General features: G+C 36.4%; 2 protein-coding genes across 11 annotated transcripts in view; one reads left to right on the forward strand and one right to left on the reverse strand.

Moving 5' to 3' along the window:
- Ugp2 (UDP-glucose pyrophosphorylase 2) overlaps nucleotides 1-17,322 on the reverse strand; it is a 185,688-nt gene that overhangs the window by 141,764 nt on the left and 26,602 nt on the right. The gene's annotated exons all lie outside the window — the stretch shown is intronic.
- Wdpcp (WD repeat containing planar cell polarity effector) overlaps nucleotides 1-17,322 on the forward strand; it is a 527,720-nt gene that overhangs the window by 56,471 nt on the left and 453,927 nt on the right. For 3 of the 9 annotated variants that reach the window (XM_058572736.1, XM_058572746.1, XM_058572753.1), the window contains one exon: nucleotides 13,414-13,577. The exons of the other annotated variants lie outside the window; for them this stretch is intronic. The gene's annotated coding sequence lies outside the window, so the exon portion shown is untranslated. The remainder of the gene's footprint in view (nucleotides 1-13,413; nucleotides 13,578-17,322) is intronic. 9 annotated transcript variants of the gene reach the window in all.

The following is a 17,322-nucleotide window of genomic DNA, read 5'->3' on the forward strand; positions in this document are numbered from 1 at the left end:
CACTTGATATGAAGTTGCTCAACTGTGCACATGACCTTTCAAATAGAATTCCATCTCTTAATGCCAGAACTGTCATTCAATATTCATTACTGGGGATCATGTTTCATATACATTAATTGAGAAGTCTACGTAATACCAATAAAATAGTTTTCTAAAAATCTATCTTATTTCCAGATCTATTTCTTAAAACTACAGTGTCAACAGAGCCCTTTAGAATTTAAAATTTAGATAATGTCACAAACTACTCAAAGGAACCAGCAAGACTTTCCAGCAGCTGTTCTTCCATTTTCCCTGGCAGCATCAGGTGGCAAGGACAGGCAGTAACCAAATCTGTTAAGTGTTAGGTGTGACTCGGAGACAGCATTATGACTGAAATAGTTGGGTCTGATGCTCTGAGGAATGACGAAAGAGGGGAGCCACATATCATGCTATGCATAGTACCCTACGACAAAGCTTCATTGCGTGTAGTTTCAAATTTTGTTGGAATAACAATGTGAAGGGAGGTAGAACCACTCAGGAAAAACAACACAGGACTTGGGACAGATCTGGATTCAATTTCCAGCTCATCATTCAGCATCAACCCCTTCAAGCTTTGCTTACTCCTCTGTAACACAAAAAGACAAATGTCATCAACTCCACAGGGTGGTATGAAGATTAAAAAAGAGGTAAACACATTAACATAAGAATAGAGGCTCCGAATACAAAGGACTCAAAAAAACTGAACACTAAAAAAACAAATAACCCAATTAATAAATGGGCAAAAGAATTGAACAAAAAGCACTTCACAGAAGAAGAAATATGAATGGTCAAACAATATATTTAAAAAATGGAGATTAATGTTTTATCTGAAGTGCAGGAGAATAGCATGCTAAGTAAAATAAACCAATCCCCCAAAAACCAAAGGCTAACTGTTCTCCCTGATGTGTGAATGTAACCCACAAAAAGGGAGGGTTAGAGAGGGGCAGAGTAGAAGTCCATTAGATTAGATAAAGGGAAGGGAGGGGGAGGGGGAGGGGAATAGAAAACACAGTAGAATTAATTGGACATAACTTTCCTACCCTTGTGTATGAATACACAACCAGGGTAACTCCACATCATGTACAACCACAAGAATAGGATCCTAGTTAGAATAAGTTATATTCCATGTATGTACAATATGTCAAAATATGCTCTAACATCATGTGTATCTAAAAAGAATAAATTAAAAAAAGAAAAAGAAAGAACAAAAAAAATATAGAGAGAGAGGCTAGAGAAATGTCAGTTTCCTTCCTTCCATGTGCCTGGGTCATGTTGACCTTTCTTATTAAATTTTCAGCTCCCTTTCAGTCATACAGCTTCCTTTAATTCTTTGCTACATAGTTAACGAGATACAGTTGATAACATTGAGTTTTGTATTGTTGATGGGAGGACTGGGTAGAGTTTCCCAGATGCTACTTGATACATTACCCAGGCATTCTGCAAGGTCATGGCCTGTGGCATTGTGCAGAGCCTATGATAAATAATCTATATATATATATATATATATATATATATATATATATATATAGAGAGAGAGAGAGAGAGAGAGAGAGAGAGAGAGAGAGAGAGAGAGAGAGCGAGCGAGCGCTTGGTATTGAACCCAGGGGCCTTTAACCACTAAGCCACATTCCTAGCCCTTTCTTATATTTTATTTAGAGACCGGGTTTCGCTGAGTTGCTTAGGGCCTGGCTAATTTGCTGAGGCTGGCTTTGAACTTGTGATCCTCTTGACTCAGCCACATGAGCTGCTGAGATTACAGGCATGTGCTATCATGTCCAGCTCCACCAACATTTTTATGTCATCTTATATAAGTCTTTTTGTTTGTTATCCCCTGCTCTGGCATTTGAGCTTAATAAACTGAAGATAATTTCATCTGAATTTTGTAGAGAAAACAACAACAACAATAACAACAACAACAACAAAAAAAAAAAAAACCTTAGCAATTGCAAGCTGCATTAAATAGATTGCATAAGACTAGGCTTTTAATGTAACCTACTTTATAAGTGAGATGCTATGGATCAAGCAGGACACATAAACTCTGATGTGACCATCCCAAAATGACCATCTTTGGACCTATTCCATAATGAAGCATGAAGGCCAGACCTATTTATGAAAAACACTGTCTCCCTAGAATTCTCAGTGAGTACCATCTACAAGTTTCAGGGCACTTTGATTATGAGGATCTCTAAAGTGACAGACTGGAATATAAACACTGAGCTTGAAACTTTTCTTTCTAGTCTTTCTACAGAAAGAATAATAGGCTTCTGACAAAAATACACATAACTGCAATCAGATAAACTATTAGGGATTGAGGAGTCTAATATTGTTGGCCAAGCAACCAAGAAATTCCTTGAGGTTTAGGCAAAGAGCTAAAGATCAGATCTGAGTCCAGTGCAAGTGAACATGATCAAAATCTCTGAAATATGTCCAAAATGTGCTGAAAATTCTGTCTGAAATTCAGCTATTCTGTATCATTTAATTTGTTTTTCTTTTGTTAAATTAATTTATTATTTTTATTAGCTATCAGCTATTTTATGATCCAATTCTAATAACATCTATTTATCTACTTTTCTTTCTGTTTGTCTAGCCTTGTATACAGGCCTAGAGATGTCCTGAATGATATTCACCTAGGGTTAGCAATAGCTATTTTCTTAATGATAAGAGGGGGTAATTTTTTGCTTTTATTTTTGAAAATTGCTTGAATTTTTTAAATATATATATATTTAAAAATCAGAGTTTTTTTTAAATAAAATAATTCAAAATAATTATTTTTTCACTTAGTCTCTGATGAAAAGTGACAAATATGGAATGAAAAGATACATTGTTTAGTCATTAAGTCTTATGAAAAAAAGATATAAATAGTGTAATTATTCAAGTGAACCAACAAAATTTATGATGAAATTTATCAAAGCCAGAAATATTCAAAGTAGTCAAGCAAAGAAAAATAAACATTAGACATAGTAAAATATAAAAAGATTTCCATTGTGTTAAGGCTCAATTAAACAATTAAATAAAACATTTGTTTTTAGCACCTGGTACCAGAGATGCCAAAGATAAAATCAACTTCATGAAGGTATAAACTAGATAAATGAGTCTGTTAAAAGAAGCTCTCACTTGGGGTTAGTGGTGCATGCCTGTTATCCAGCTACTCAGAAGGCTGAGACAGGAGGATCCAGGTTCAAGGACAGCCTGGGCAACTTACTAAGACACTGTCTCCATAGATATATAGATAGATAGATAGATAGATAGATAGATAGATAGATAGAGATAGATAGAGGTGGTAGGGTGTCAGGGGTGTAACTCAAAGGTAAAGTGTTTGCCTAGCATGTATGAGAGCTTCTGTTTAATCCTGAATACTGGTAAAATAAATAAATAAATGAATGAAAGTTTTCAGGAATCTGAGACTGGCTCGCTAGCTAGTCTTGATGGCACCTCCAAAGGGGTCACTATTAAGTATTTTTGAAGGATCATCTTAAAATCAAAGTTAGAAAGGTTACATTATATAAAACACTTGTCACTGATCATTAGAGTCAATCTTCAGTCAGGAAATGCAAATTTCTTCCCTGTGAATAGACATTATTCTGAAATCTTTGACTGCCTAGAGTTCCTGTTAATAACATAAAATTTCTCAGTAATAGAATTCCAAATACTACAATTTTAGCTAACACTCACCAAGACAGAATTTTACAAAATAGGTATGACACGAATGCTTGGACAAAGTGAGTTAGAAGTAAAGCAATTATATATCCCTCATGGATGGGGGAAAGAAGTATTCCTTAAATCAAAAGTCAAATAGCTTTCTAGGTTCTGGCATGGCTCCGGGCTATAAGAATTAGCAGCAACAGCAGACAAATTACCTTGTTGTCCAGTAAGACCAGAGTGAGGTCTTGAGCTTCTTATTACATTAGGGAAATTGTGATTCAAAAAAGAGCGTCACCTGCTGGGAGAGTTACTATAAACAATAGCCTCCAGTCACCAAATGCAAAGTATACTTAGTTTCATGTTAAGATTACAAACTGCCACACAGAGAATACTCCTATCTTCCCGTGCAGAATAGAATTTGTGGCTTAAAATGAGACAATAGATAATAAATGACAGGAGGGATATTCACTTAGCAAGTTCACTGAGGTATCTATTTACAAATTGGCTGTAAGCTCAATTATTTATTTAAGACATACCTTGATTGCTTGAAATTGATAGAAGCACAGTGAACTCAGAAGGCATATCAGATGGAGACACTGATGACTTAGATCCACCATCTGTATTTCTTCAAATCGATAAGGGAAATCTGAAGTGTGGGTGACAAGGCGGAGAAACTAGAACTTTGGTACACTTCTAGGAGGAGTGTAAATTGGTACAACTACTTAGGAAAACATATTGGCAGTATCTCCTAAAGCTGAACATACCCACACCCTATGGCCCAGAAATTCTACTTTTACTAGGTATGCAATAGAAATATACAATATATATAGCAAAAGACATATCTGAGGATGTTCATGACATCACTTTTTGTAACAGTCCCCAAATATAAGCAATCCAAATGCCTACGAGCTGTAGAATGGAAAAATTTGTAGTATAATCCCACAAGGAAACATTATACAGCAATACGTCTGAACAACTACACCTCTGTACAACGATGTGAATAAATTTCATAGTATTGATCAAAAGAGGCCAGACACAATGTATGAACCCATTCGTATAAATAACAAAAACAGGCAAAATTATTCTATGATCTTAGAAGCAACAGTGGGTTCCCTGGGGGTTAATATTTAAAAGGGATAGAAGGGAGGTTTCTAGGGGCTGTGGATATTCTGTTTCTTCCTTTGGGTGCAGGTTACATGTGTGTTCAGTTTGTGAAAATTCAATGAGCCGTACATTTATAATGAGTGTGTTATTCTGCTACATTTCAATAAAAAGTCAAGATAAAAATGTAATAAATATTTATTCTCGGTGACAAGTTTAAATTATCCTTACTTAATACTATGTCTATAGCTATAAATATAATCAGTATTTGATATTCAGGCAATCTTTGGTCTTTGACAAAAGTATAGATTAAAAATCCAAATACATATATACATGAAAAATGGGCATTTATTTCTAAAAGTGATGTGATCACAATGAAATGAAATTGCTTTTCTCCTTTGTCATAAGCATTCTGGTCTTTTCCATTTTCCACTTCTGGACTGAGCTGATAATCTCAAGAACAACCAAGTGTCAACAGTAGCCATCATAAAAAATAAGAACCTGAATGATGGAAACAGCATTTACTGAACATTTTGTTGTGAGATCAGAGATAAACCAAGAATTACAAGTGGATAATACAACCATACCCAGGAGGCACACTGTAAAAGAGTTTTCACCTGAAACATTGAGACTCACAGAGATTTGTCTTTAATGCAAATAATTCATTAAATAATGTAGATAATGCATTAAATAATGCAGATCATGTAAATTTATAAAGCAGTTCAGATGAAACACAATGGGGATTGGTAATGGACTATGGTAAACTAGTGAGCACCTAAGCTGTGGTTTTGAGTTTGAGTCCAGACTAGCTGTATCTATAACTGGGCAGAAATTCAAATTATCTGGCTCCCAACCCAGATCTACATAAAATCAGAAATTCTGGGGTTGCGCCCAGCAATCTGAATTTTAACAAGTCTTCTAGTTCTGACAAGCTTAATTCTGATGCACACTGAAGTATGGGAATCACTGATCTAGATGTCTACTAATTTAAAAAAATTTTTTTAATCATACAGGTTTTAAAAAATATCATCTGGCCAAATTTGACCTATTGGTTGCCAGACTGTCACTCTTAATGAAATACAAATGAAAAAAACAAAAAACTTTAATTTTTGCATAATTATAGCAATTCTGTATTTCCCTTTGCTAAGATGAAGATACTTTGTGGTGAAGTTGAGCCTAAGTTTTATCCTCCCCAGGATTCAGACATATCTAGACATACCTGGTATCTGGTGAGATGATCCTTCTAGAATTCTAAGACAACTCATATGTAGTTTCCAGGAAAGAACTAATCCCAGTAGAAGAAAAGACCAAGGACAGAGTTTGCCTGAAGGTCTGCAGATAGGGCTGATCATGTCTGAGACCTCATGATATCTGCTACTAGGTTTGTTTCCAGCCCAACCTAGAAGAATAATTCATTCTTTCAACAGATAGCTTTTGAACACCCAATCTGGTCTGTCCCTGAGTTTTGCAATCCCAGTATGGTTGTACTATAAGACCTAGTAGAAGCTAAAGGAGATTCCCCCACCCGCCGCAAGTCTCCAAATATTGGTGCAAAGGGAGCAGCCTTGGCTCCAAGACCATCAACATTTCTGATGCACTCTGAGCCTTGGAGACCTTGCACATATCATCTGCAACAATGGTGGCAATGCCTTTTAAGCATGATGACATGGCCTGAAGGATTGGCAGCAGCTGCTTATATCAGAGAAGAAGACAGCATAGCCATCAAGAGACCTATTCTTAGGGTGCATGTGAGATGCCCCTGGGTACTCTTGGGCTGTGGTGCAGAGAATGAGAGCCCTCAGGACAGAGAGAGAAATACTATTTTAGAGCTGAGGTGACTTAGTGTAGCATGAGTTCCCATAGAAGAATGTGTTTTTTAAAAAAAAAAGAAGAAGAAGAAAAACAAAGAGTACTTAAAATTGAGTTCTTAAAATCTTTGGCTATGGCTTTTCCCCCCTCTTTTTCTCTTGGCAGCATGTGAAGAAACTACATGTTGCTTCTTGTGATAAAGTTAACATAATATGCCTGCAGTCAACATGGTAGACTTAAAGATTAAATCGCAAACATTTGGTTTCATTCTTTTTTTTTTTTAATAAGAAGTAGCAAGATTATTATTGGCTTTGGGACATGAAGTTTAAAAAAAAATCACAGTGCACATTCCTGAGTTTTTTTTTTCCCCTCTCCCAAAACATCACTATAAAATGAAACAACACTGCTGATGAGCTGTTCTTTGGCACCAGTAAGCAGCTTATTGCAAAGAAAAAAAAAAAAAACTTTGGAAACAGCCACTCCTTTCCTGCCAGCATTTTGAGAGATTGATGCCCTTTTCCTTCGTTTCTGCAGTGCCTATAAGCTGTAGATTTTGTTATTTCCTGAAATCTTAAATTGAATTCTATTAAAAACATATTTGTTGTTCTAGATTTAAAAAAACTGGGATTTTGAAGACCACAAATTTCTGTAAGACCTAAGGAATTCCCCTAAGTAACCAGAATTTTCCAGTCAAGAGGTTGCTACACTGCATTTAACTCAGCATTTTATGATACCTGATAAGCAAGGGGTGTGGTATGTCACTATTTCATCCAAACAGTAATGCCTTGCAATTTCCGATTTGCTGGTGGAGCCAAAATTTTTTCCTTGATGATTATTTATTTGAAACCAACTTTTTAAGCCCAAGCAAACAGGAAGTCAATTTACTGCGATACCTAACGTCTAGCCAACCCACAATATCCACAGTGGAATGTGAGTTTGGGAATGACAGTGATATCAAGATGTTGAGTATTACCCAGCCCTGGCCATGTCAGTTCTGCAGGGGGCCGAGTTTCATTATTGGTAAATTGGAGGTGAGGCAAATTGGCCCAGAATTCTGCATTTCTTAATCCCTGGATTGTGAAGACTCTCTAGAAATTCTAATGATAGATTAAATATTCAAAAGAGAAAATTCATTTAAAAATGTATACTATTTTTTCTTTTCTATTTTTGTGGTGCTGGGGATCGAGGCAAGCATTCTACCAACTGAGCTATATCCCTAGCTCAAAAAATTGATACTGTAAAGTTCTTTTTTTATAAAGAGCTGGTGTAATTTTCTGTGTAACTTTGGATACCAGTGACCGCTGTTTTCACCAATCAAGACATTGTTTCTGTATTAGTTGAGTAGAATTTTGCTTCCTGAAATACAAATTAATAACAGGACCATGAAACATATATTCAGTTCTGTTTTCAGAATATTTCTTTCAGACATGCCCCTTGTTCTGGCCCTTTCTCTCTCTTGGGCACTGTAATAGACTCCTAACTATTTTTCATACCTCTGGTCTCTTCCTTCAACTCCTTTTACACATGATTTTATGCTTGGACTTATCATTTTACTCTTCTTCAGTTATAGCTCTTTCACATTTCTTTCCTCCTAAAAAACTTTGATAGCTCTCTGTTGGTAATATGACCTATGAATTCTTATTCATGGCATGCAAGGCCCTGTTACTGTCCGCCCCAACATAGCTTCTCATCTTTGTGGCCCATTACTACTTTTAAACTTCCTGTTCTTCCTTCACATGCCCAGAAATATTCTCTATGCCTTTATCCCACTGGATCTTGCTCCCCGTTTCTGCCTGTTCAGATACTACCTCTCCTTAAAGTCTATGTCAGGATTCTGGGATCACCCATCACTTCCCCCAGCTTTTCTTGGTTTCTCAACCATAGACAACTTATCTTTTCCCTGAATTCCTGTGGCAACTTGTCCACATCTCTCTCATGGCAGTTACCACTTTCTACTCTATATTTTAGATATTTATGTTAATGTCTTATCTTACTAGATAATTAGAAGCAATATCATTGCAGATATGTATCCCTCAAGATACTGGCACAGAGTAGTTTCTCCACAAATATTTGTTCAACGAATAAATGATATTATAATTATCAAAGGAATTTGAACTTATCCAAATTCCTTCAATCAAATTTAAATAGTTCACAGGGCACATTTTAAAAAAATCGTTATTTAATTTATTTATACTCAGTGCTGAGAATCAAACCCAGTGCATCATACATGCTAGGTAAGCACTCTACTGAGCTACACCCCCAGGCCTCACAGGGCACTTTTTTAAAATCAGAAATTTCTCTATCATCTGTCTATCATCTGTCTGTCTATCTATCTATCTATCTATCACTTATCTCTCTGCCTATGTCTGAGTTCATTGAAGAAAACTATGACAGATACATACAATAACTTAAACTGCAAGTTTAGCATGTCATTGATATCTAGTTTCAAACATTGTATGGTAGTCAGGTTTCAACTGTGGTTTGGGTTCATGGGTTTGTGTGCTGTGATGTTCAAATGTTTGTGAAATCTGATGCAATCCTGTGAGAAAGATCAACACCAGCTCTGTAAATGGAGCATACATGTTTTTGTCCAGAAAAGTGAAAAATGCACTTGAGACATTGCCTCTTATGGAGCACTGAGAAAAATCATAACTGTTTTTATTTATTTTTTGGCAAAGAATAGACATTCTATGAAATATGTACAGTTTGAACCAGCAATGGCTGGTTTAAGATAGGGTTTATTTTTTTATATACATGTACATATACACATATATGTAATATACATATGAATTTAGACATATATCAGTAATTACATAAGTAAAACAAAGTGTTTATATCTATATCTAAAACTATTTTATTCATTCCTATACCTTTTGTGATGTTTGACCAGCTTCTGCCCTTTGTGCTGTGTATGAAAGCCCATAGCTGCTATGCTCCAGTGAAATAATGCCTTTCATTTCTATCTTGGCTTATAGTTTTGAATTAATTTCACCTCCATCAACTCATTTGATTCTTATGTTTTATTTCTAAACATACATACTTTTATTTTATACCTATTTATAATTGTTTATCCACCATGAAAACAAACCCCCAACAATTCCACTTATAACTGTGCTGGATTTCTCTAGGATGCCTTGATGACCCTTTATTTATTTCACTTGCTTCCTTCTTCTAATGTATTTCACTCGCATTCCCAGTTCTCATGACTTACATGTCTGTAAGTTTCTGCTTTCTGAATCTTTATTTTCAGGATGATGTTTTACTACTCATCTTTCTCCCTTCCTCTGAATAAGACCCATAAGCTTTTTCTTTGACACTATAATTCTTTTCGCTCTTTCTCCTAAGCTTGGCTAAGTGGTTCCAAAAACATTTAGTCATAGTCCATGCAATGGTTGCTGCCCATATCCTGAATAATTTTATTGTGTAACCATCATTTGTTAAGTAAAACATTTTATAAAATACTTCTGTTTTGGCCAGGCACCTGGCACCTACCTATAATCCCAGCTGCTTGGGAGGCTGAGGCAGGAGGATTGCAAGTTCAAAGTCAGCTGTAGCAATTTAGCAAGTCCCTAAGCAACTTAGCAAGACTCTGTCAGTAAATAAAATATAAAAAATGGTTGGGGATGTGGCACCTTGGTTAAGTGCCCCTGGGTTCAATCCCTGGTACAGCACACACACACACACTCACACACACACACACACACACACAAACACTTCTGTTTTATATTTTCCTTCATATTAACTAGTTACATTTATTATTTTATTTCCTAAAGCCTTTTAAAGATTATTTTAATGCTCAGGTTTATTATTAATTCCTTTATACCTATGCATCTCCTCTAAGAGTTCTTTGATAATTACCTATATTAATCATTAGGTTCTCAAACTTCACATTTCATTGATAACCTTCTTTATCACCTTTTTGGGGCATGAATTAGCTATATCATGTTGAACAACGGAATTGAAGGTTGGTTTCTAATTTTTGCATTTTCTTCCTTTTCTGAGTATATCATTATTATATACTTTATATCTTCAATTCTGTCATAGCCTTTTTTATGTCCCATTTTTTTACTTTGTTGATATCCAGCTCATTTTACTCATTCACTAGATGGGTTTTGTTTTGTTTTAGTACCGAACCCAGAGGTGCTTAACCAGCGAATCATATTCCCATCCCTTTTTAAATTTTTTTAAATTGAGACAGGGTTTTGCTAATTTGATTAGGGCCTCATTTAGTTGTTGAGGCTGGCCTGAAACTTGAAATCCTCCTTCCTCAGCCTCCAGAGCCGCTTAGGCTTATAGGAATGTGCCACCAAGTTGGGCTCTCTTGATGTTTTAAATGCTCACATTCCTGCTATGAAATGATGTCATTAAACCTATCCTCCCATTATCCCTCTTTTCAAATGTTCCCCCTGATTCTTGGACGTGGCCTATACTTTCTTGTGAGAGGATCTACATACCTCACACCATAAAGACCCACAGTCCCACGAGGCCTTAACTGTCTCCTCAATTTCCTCATTCCCTCCGGAAAGAAAGGACTTACTTCATGTTTCAGCAGCTTATCTGGCACTTCTCTGCTCTTTAGTCTTGAAGTCATCAGGGTCCAATCACAAGACTTTTTTTTTTTATCTAAAGAGAACAAATGCATTTCCTGTCCTATTCTTTTGGTATCTTATGCCTTCTCTCTCTAGACCCACTTTTCTTTTCCTTTCCTTGTACATTGTATGACACAACTAAATTCATTAAATTACAAGCCCTTGTGAAGACCAAAAGCAGATGGAATTCATTAAAGCTACTTTTACATCCCCCCACAGTATTCAACATTCCAGCACAAGTACATTATATGCATTATAATCTTTCAACAAGGTATTTGTTAAATAAGATTTAAGGACTATTTGGTTTCTCTTCTGTTCAGTTTGCTTTTTCTCACTTCTTGCCATTCCACTGGAATTTTTTGTGTCATTTTTGTCTACTTTGCCAGACTTCCTAATAGCATTTCTACAAAAGTGCATTACTGTGGTTGCCTTCACAGGCTGCCTTTTGGGTGGTTACAACTAGTCTTGGGACTAGAGGTAATGATTGCACAACATAGTCAACATCCTAAATGTTGCTGAACTGTACTATTTTAAATGGTTAATTTATGTTGTATGAAAAGTCTCCTGGCAACTTTATTGGGAAACATACTTCTAGGGTTCTTCCTCATTAGGGGCTTACTTGTCCCTGAAACAGCCCTGGCCATTCATTCATATCCCTTTCTATTTTAATGGGCAGGAATAGTAAACCAACCTCTGGAAATAGAAGGGAGAAAATTTTCTTCCCTGTGGGTTTTTGGAGTCAGACAGCCTCAGTTCAGATCCTGGTTCTGTCATGTCCTAGCAGCATGATCTGAAACAGTCACTTAGCAAATGAGTTTCCTCCTGTTAGAAAATAGGAATAATGATTTTTTCCTACCTCCTAAGGGCCTTGTGAAGATTGAATGAGGTAGTTTACAATGTTCCTTTGGGACATTCATGCGTATGAGTGTCTGTGGGCACAGTTGCTTTTTTTTCCACTTTCCCTCAGCCTCTGAAACTGCTCCACCTTATTTACCACAGACACAGAGCTACTTGTGTCCTCTGCCTGGGAGAAGAGCTCTTTCTTTCTCCCAATCCCACTTATGCACAAATAAAGTCAAGGAAAGACCGGGTGGAAAAATAAGCCTGGATCGTGTTTGATGAGTTTTACTATTATAAGAAAACAACACAAGATTAGGTATCAGACATAGGAAGAAAAAGCAACCTTAATATGACACAAACTTATAATTCCTCTTTGTGATCTTTATTTTTCCACAGCAAACCTTTTTTGTTGTTGTTGTTTTTTCCATTGCACAAAGTAACATAGGAAACTTAACTATTGTGTAGATATTTGGTTAAAATTTCTGCATGCCTTTAATCTGGTGGGAAAGGAAGGTTTGAACTTTAATGACTTGAACTTTAATGAAAGTTATTTTGTGTGTTAGTAAGAAAATAGAAAATTGAGTTGTGCAATATTTCTGGTTTGCTTTTATCATGAAGGCAAAATCACCTGATATGTTATCAGGAGGAAGCAGAGTTCAGGGAAAGAGCTCTGAATTGGGGATCAGGAGATGTAGTCCGCCCTGCCACTGAGTGACCTTTGACAGGCCACTTTTCCTGGCTAGGTCTGTTTATTCACCCTCCCCCACAACACAACCTTTTTAAAATCAAAGAACTTTTCATAGAACTACTCCACTCCCCAAGAACTTAAAAAATGTTTGAATATTTTGTCTGACATATTATAAATGGTGTTAGGTACATTTTAATATATTTAATACAGATTTTAATGAAAAATATAATGTAATGAAAATATAATATAATAAAATCATTTATATATAACCAGAATTCTATGTAGATATTGCCTTTTGTGATAACACTGGGTTAAACAACATTGAATCACATTATTTCCAAGTCAATGTTTTATTTAGTTCATATTTTTTCAAAGAAAAATATCATTTTGTCAAATATGGTTGATTTTTACTTAGACCTTATACTGAAGAGAATATCATGAATTTGGATAACATGGGTGGATTCTTAGAAAGATATAATTAAGTCTTGCTCAAAAGTTGTATCAAGTATGTTAGCATATGTTCTTACAATGCATGGATTAAAGATTTGGGGGCAGAGAGGGAAGAAATATATAAATCTTGGTGCTGGTTCTAAGTAGAGATTGGATGAATCGTTATATGGAAAATAAGCTTACTGTAACTTCCAAAGTGCTTTCAGTTTGTATTCAAGAGACTGCATTTTGAAAATTTCTTTAACATCTGCTAACAGTCATCTCCTTGAAATTCAGACAGAATTCTGTCTATGAGTGGCATATAAGCAGAGGGCTGAGTAGAGAACAGCAGCATGCAAGTCAGAAGGCTCACATTCCAGTATTGGTACCCTCCTTGCTCATGGAATAACTGAGCAAATCACTTACCCTTCAGTCTCCATTTCCTCATCTGTAAAATGAAGGTAATTATATTTATGTTTATCTCCTTCCAATGGTTGTTGTAAGACTTATATAAAATTAAGAATATGGCATTACTTTGAGTAATTATCATATGGATGATTATTGTTATTTCATAGCATTTGACAGGGTCCCAGACCAGGGCCAGGGGAGTGAGGAGCAGCTGGGGGCTCAAGATTTAAAGAGGCACTCATTTCTCAGAAAGATGCAAGAGCAGGGTGAGCCCTGAGAGTGAATACCTCCTTAAATATGAGCCTCAGCTCCTCACTTTCTCCCCCAAATCCAGGCCCTGGTGTCTGCTATGCCAGTTCTTGTGACTAGGAGTCACACAAGACTTCTCTTTGTTCATATACACTCAGGGTAGGTCAGGAGCAATTTTCCTACTAGACTCCAAATGCTATAAAGTTGCTGGAAGAATGAAACAGCCTCTGACTTTTTTTCTTCTTCCCTATTTTGTTATTATGCTGCTTATATCTCTGTGCATAGTTAGATGTTATAAGGTACATTCATTTTATCTGCAGATGCTCTTCTGAAGGTCCTGAATTTTTTAAAATAGTACATGCATTTTTTTTAACAGTACATGTCTGTATTATTATTTTCTGGAATTTGCAGTACTGAGGAGGAGGGTCTTTTAACTTCAGCTTCTTTAAATTGCTTGATTTTATTTGAAAGCAAGTGATTTTCGTGAGTAAAAAGATGTCACAAAGGCTGGGGTTGTGGCTCAGTGGCAGAGCACTTGCCTAGCACTTGCCTAGCACTGGGTTCGATTCTCAGCACCACATATAAATAAATGAATAAAGTAAAGGTCATCAACATCTAAAAAAAAAAAAAAGATGTTACAAGGTTATTTTAAAAATTCTAGAGGATGGAGCTGGGGTTGTAGCTCAGTGGTAGAGCACTTGCCTAGCATGTGTGAGGCACTGGGTTCAATTCTCAGCACCACATATAAATAAATAAATAAATGTCCATCAATAACTAATAAAATAAAAAAAAAATTCTAGAGGAGAATGGGTATAAAAGCTGTTCTTCCAGGCTGATAGCCCAAGTCCTAGAAATAAAAACAAGCTGCCCTATTTCCAAACCAGGCCCATGGCACAGTATGCCAATCACTGAAATAAGTTTTGCCAAAAAGAGTTTCTTTACTAGGTGGCCAAGCATGGAGCCAGGAGAGCAAGACTCAAGTCTGCCTCCCCAGATAGAGTTTAAGGATGCTTATGGGATAAAGAAGCAGGGTGGTCTAAGGTGTGGGTAAAGGCAAGTGGTGGTGAGGAAAAGTGAAGTAATCTTTATCCCATAAAAACAAGCTGCTCTGTGTATGCATAATAAATCTTCATAGCTCTTCATATGTTGTGTGTTCAGAAAATGGTGGCTTTAACATGATTTGAGGGTGGAGTTCTTTGGTTTCTTGACATCAGTGAAATTACCCATCAGACACCTGTACAGTCACAAATAGTCAAAATTGGCTTTAGTCCCTGAAAAGTAACCTAGGCAACTGTTATCATCATAACCCCAGGCTACAGTGGGAGACTAATAATATATTGCTCAGCTGCATGACCTATAAAATTAGTGGTTTTTAAAGTCAAATGAGAGCAAATAACTAAAAGCAAAGGAAGCTAGAGGGTTTATTCAGGTCTTCCCTTGGTTTCAGCCACTCTGCACAGATTTTTCAAGAGCTGTTTCTATGCTCACTGTGTCTGGCTGAGGTGAGCTCTTCATTGCAGTGACAAACTTCTCATTGAGTTTCTTAAACAAGAAAGGCTAGTGTTACTAGCTACAGTTTTCTAAAATTGCTTGCTGGTTGACTTTTAAAATTTGTTGCCTTCCTTTGCAATAGGATTTCCTTATGCTACTATCAAAAGGCTTGACTCTTAAATTTGGCCCCATAATTGTCTAGTCTTCTACATCTTTGCAGATACACAGATTTCATATCCTAAGTTTTTATAGTTATCTCTCATGCTCCCATAAGCATCGGCATTATTTTATTTCATTTATTATTTTGAAGCTAAATTTGTCATAGAGAAATTATGATTTTTTTTTAAAGGATGAAAACAGGGCTGGGGATGTGGCTCAAGTGGTAACGCGCTCACCTGGCATGCGTGGGGCACTGGGTTCGATCCTCAGCACCACATACAAATAAAAAATAAAGATGTTGTGTCCACCAAAAACTGAAAACTAAATATTAAAAAATTCTCTCTCTCTCTTTAAAAAAAATTTAAATAAATAAAAGGATGAAAACAGTCTGGTTAAATGACAATAAAATCTGAAGAGGTAGGAGAACTGGCAAGTAGAGATATTCCTTAGGAAATGTGACCTACAGTGGAATCTATTGATGAGATTCTTTCAAAGAGTGCATATTTTTACCTTTTAAAAGTTAGAGAAGAGAGGGGCTGGCGATATAACTCAGTTGGTAGAGTGCCCTCACATGCACAAGGCCCTGGGTTCAATCCCAGCACCACCAAACAAACAAACAAAAAAGGTTAGAGAAGAGAAAGGAGAAAAAGGACTTATTGCCATTTTCTTAAGTCTGTTAATTTAATGGAAAGACCATAGATGAAATGAGGCATATTTAGTCTCCCCACCTCCATCATGACAGGTAGATTAATTTATGGCAAGAATTGCAGTATAACAATGAACAACTATAACAGACTAACAAATAATTTTTCCTCTGTTAGTCAGCATCCTGTATTTTGGGTTTTATAACTTATGTCCCGTTGAATTTCTCAAGTAGGGCAGGACAAAACAAGCTATGGTTGTTAGTTAAAGATGAAAGAATTTCAAATTGAAACACAGGTAGCAAGTCAGTTGAAATGACGCAGATTTGCCAGAGATTTAAAATGTACACTTTTCTGAATGTTGAGATGATGGGGGGATTTCCCCTTCTTCTTCTTCTTCTTTTTCTTTTTTTTTAATATTTTGAAAGTTGTTTTCCTTGTGAGCATATTTATTTTTGTAATCAAACAAAAAGAGTGTGGAAAAATAAGAATGCTTTCATAAAAGGATTTATAATCCATGCTGCTTCAGCTTTGCTGGAAGCTTGCTGAGATCTCCTGGTGAGTAAAACTGCAATGGGTGGGGCCAGAGGTGGGGCTCATTAATGGTTCCAGATGAAGCTGGTAGGTATGTCAAACTTGGGTTCAGTCCAAATTGGCTTTAATATGCATTCACTCAGCCATAATTCAACAACCATCTACAGGATGCCAACTATGTGCAAAGCATCATGTGAGGAGCTACAAACCAATGATGAACTCCAACACGGAACTTCTTTTCTAGAATCCCCTAATTAACATCATGATGAGGGTTATAAAGAAATTATAAGATTCTTAGATGGTTTAGAACCTGACCACATCAAGGAAGTGGAGAGATCATGGAAAGCAGCTGTGACAAAATGACATATAGTCTGAAATGTGAAGGGTGAGAAGGAATTAGCTCAACATGAAAGGTAGAGGAAAGAAGAGTGTTATGAACAGAGGAAATGGCGGTGGGAAGTCCCAGAAGTAGGAAAAAGCCTGTCAATATCAAGAAACTAAAAGGCTACTGTGGCCAGAGCCAGGAGTTACTTGTTATGGGATGTTTTGTTTTGTTTTGTTAAGATTTACATTTTTTAAAAAGATTACTTCAACTGATCTATGATATATCAATTAGAAGCAGCAAGAGGGGACACAAGGAGTCAGGAAGGAGGCTGTTGCTGTTGTGGTCCAGGTGGGAGAGAATGGAGTCCAGATCGTCTGTGTGATAGTTGTGGTGAAACCA

The sequence above is a fragment of the Marmota monax genome, unplaced genomic scaffold (assembly GCF_021218885.2).
Source record: "Marmota monax isolate L192 unplaced genomic scaffold, Marmota_monax_Labrador192_F-V1.1 WCK01_AAM20220418_F8-fsc00015, whole genome shotgun sequence".
In the NCBI taxonomy this organism is placed as follows: domain Eukaryota; kingdom Metazoa; phylum Chordata; class Mammalia; order Rodentia; family Sciuridae; genus Marmota; species Marmota monax.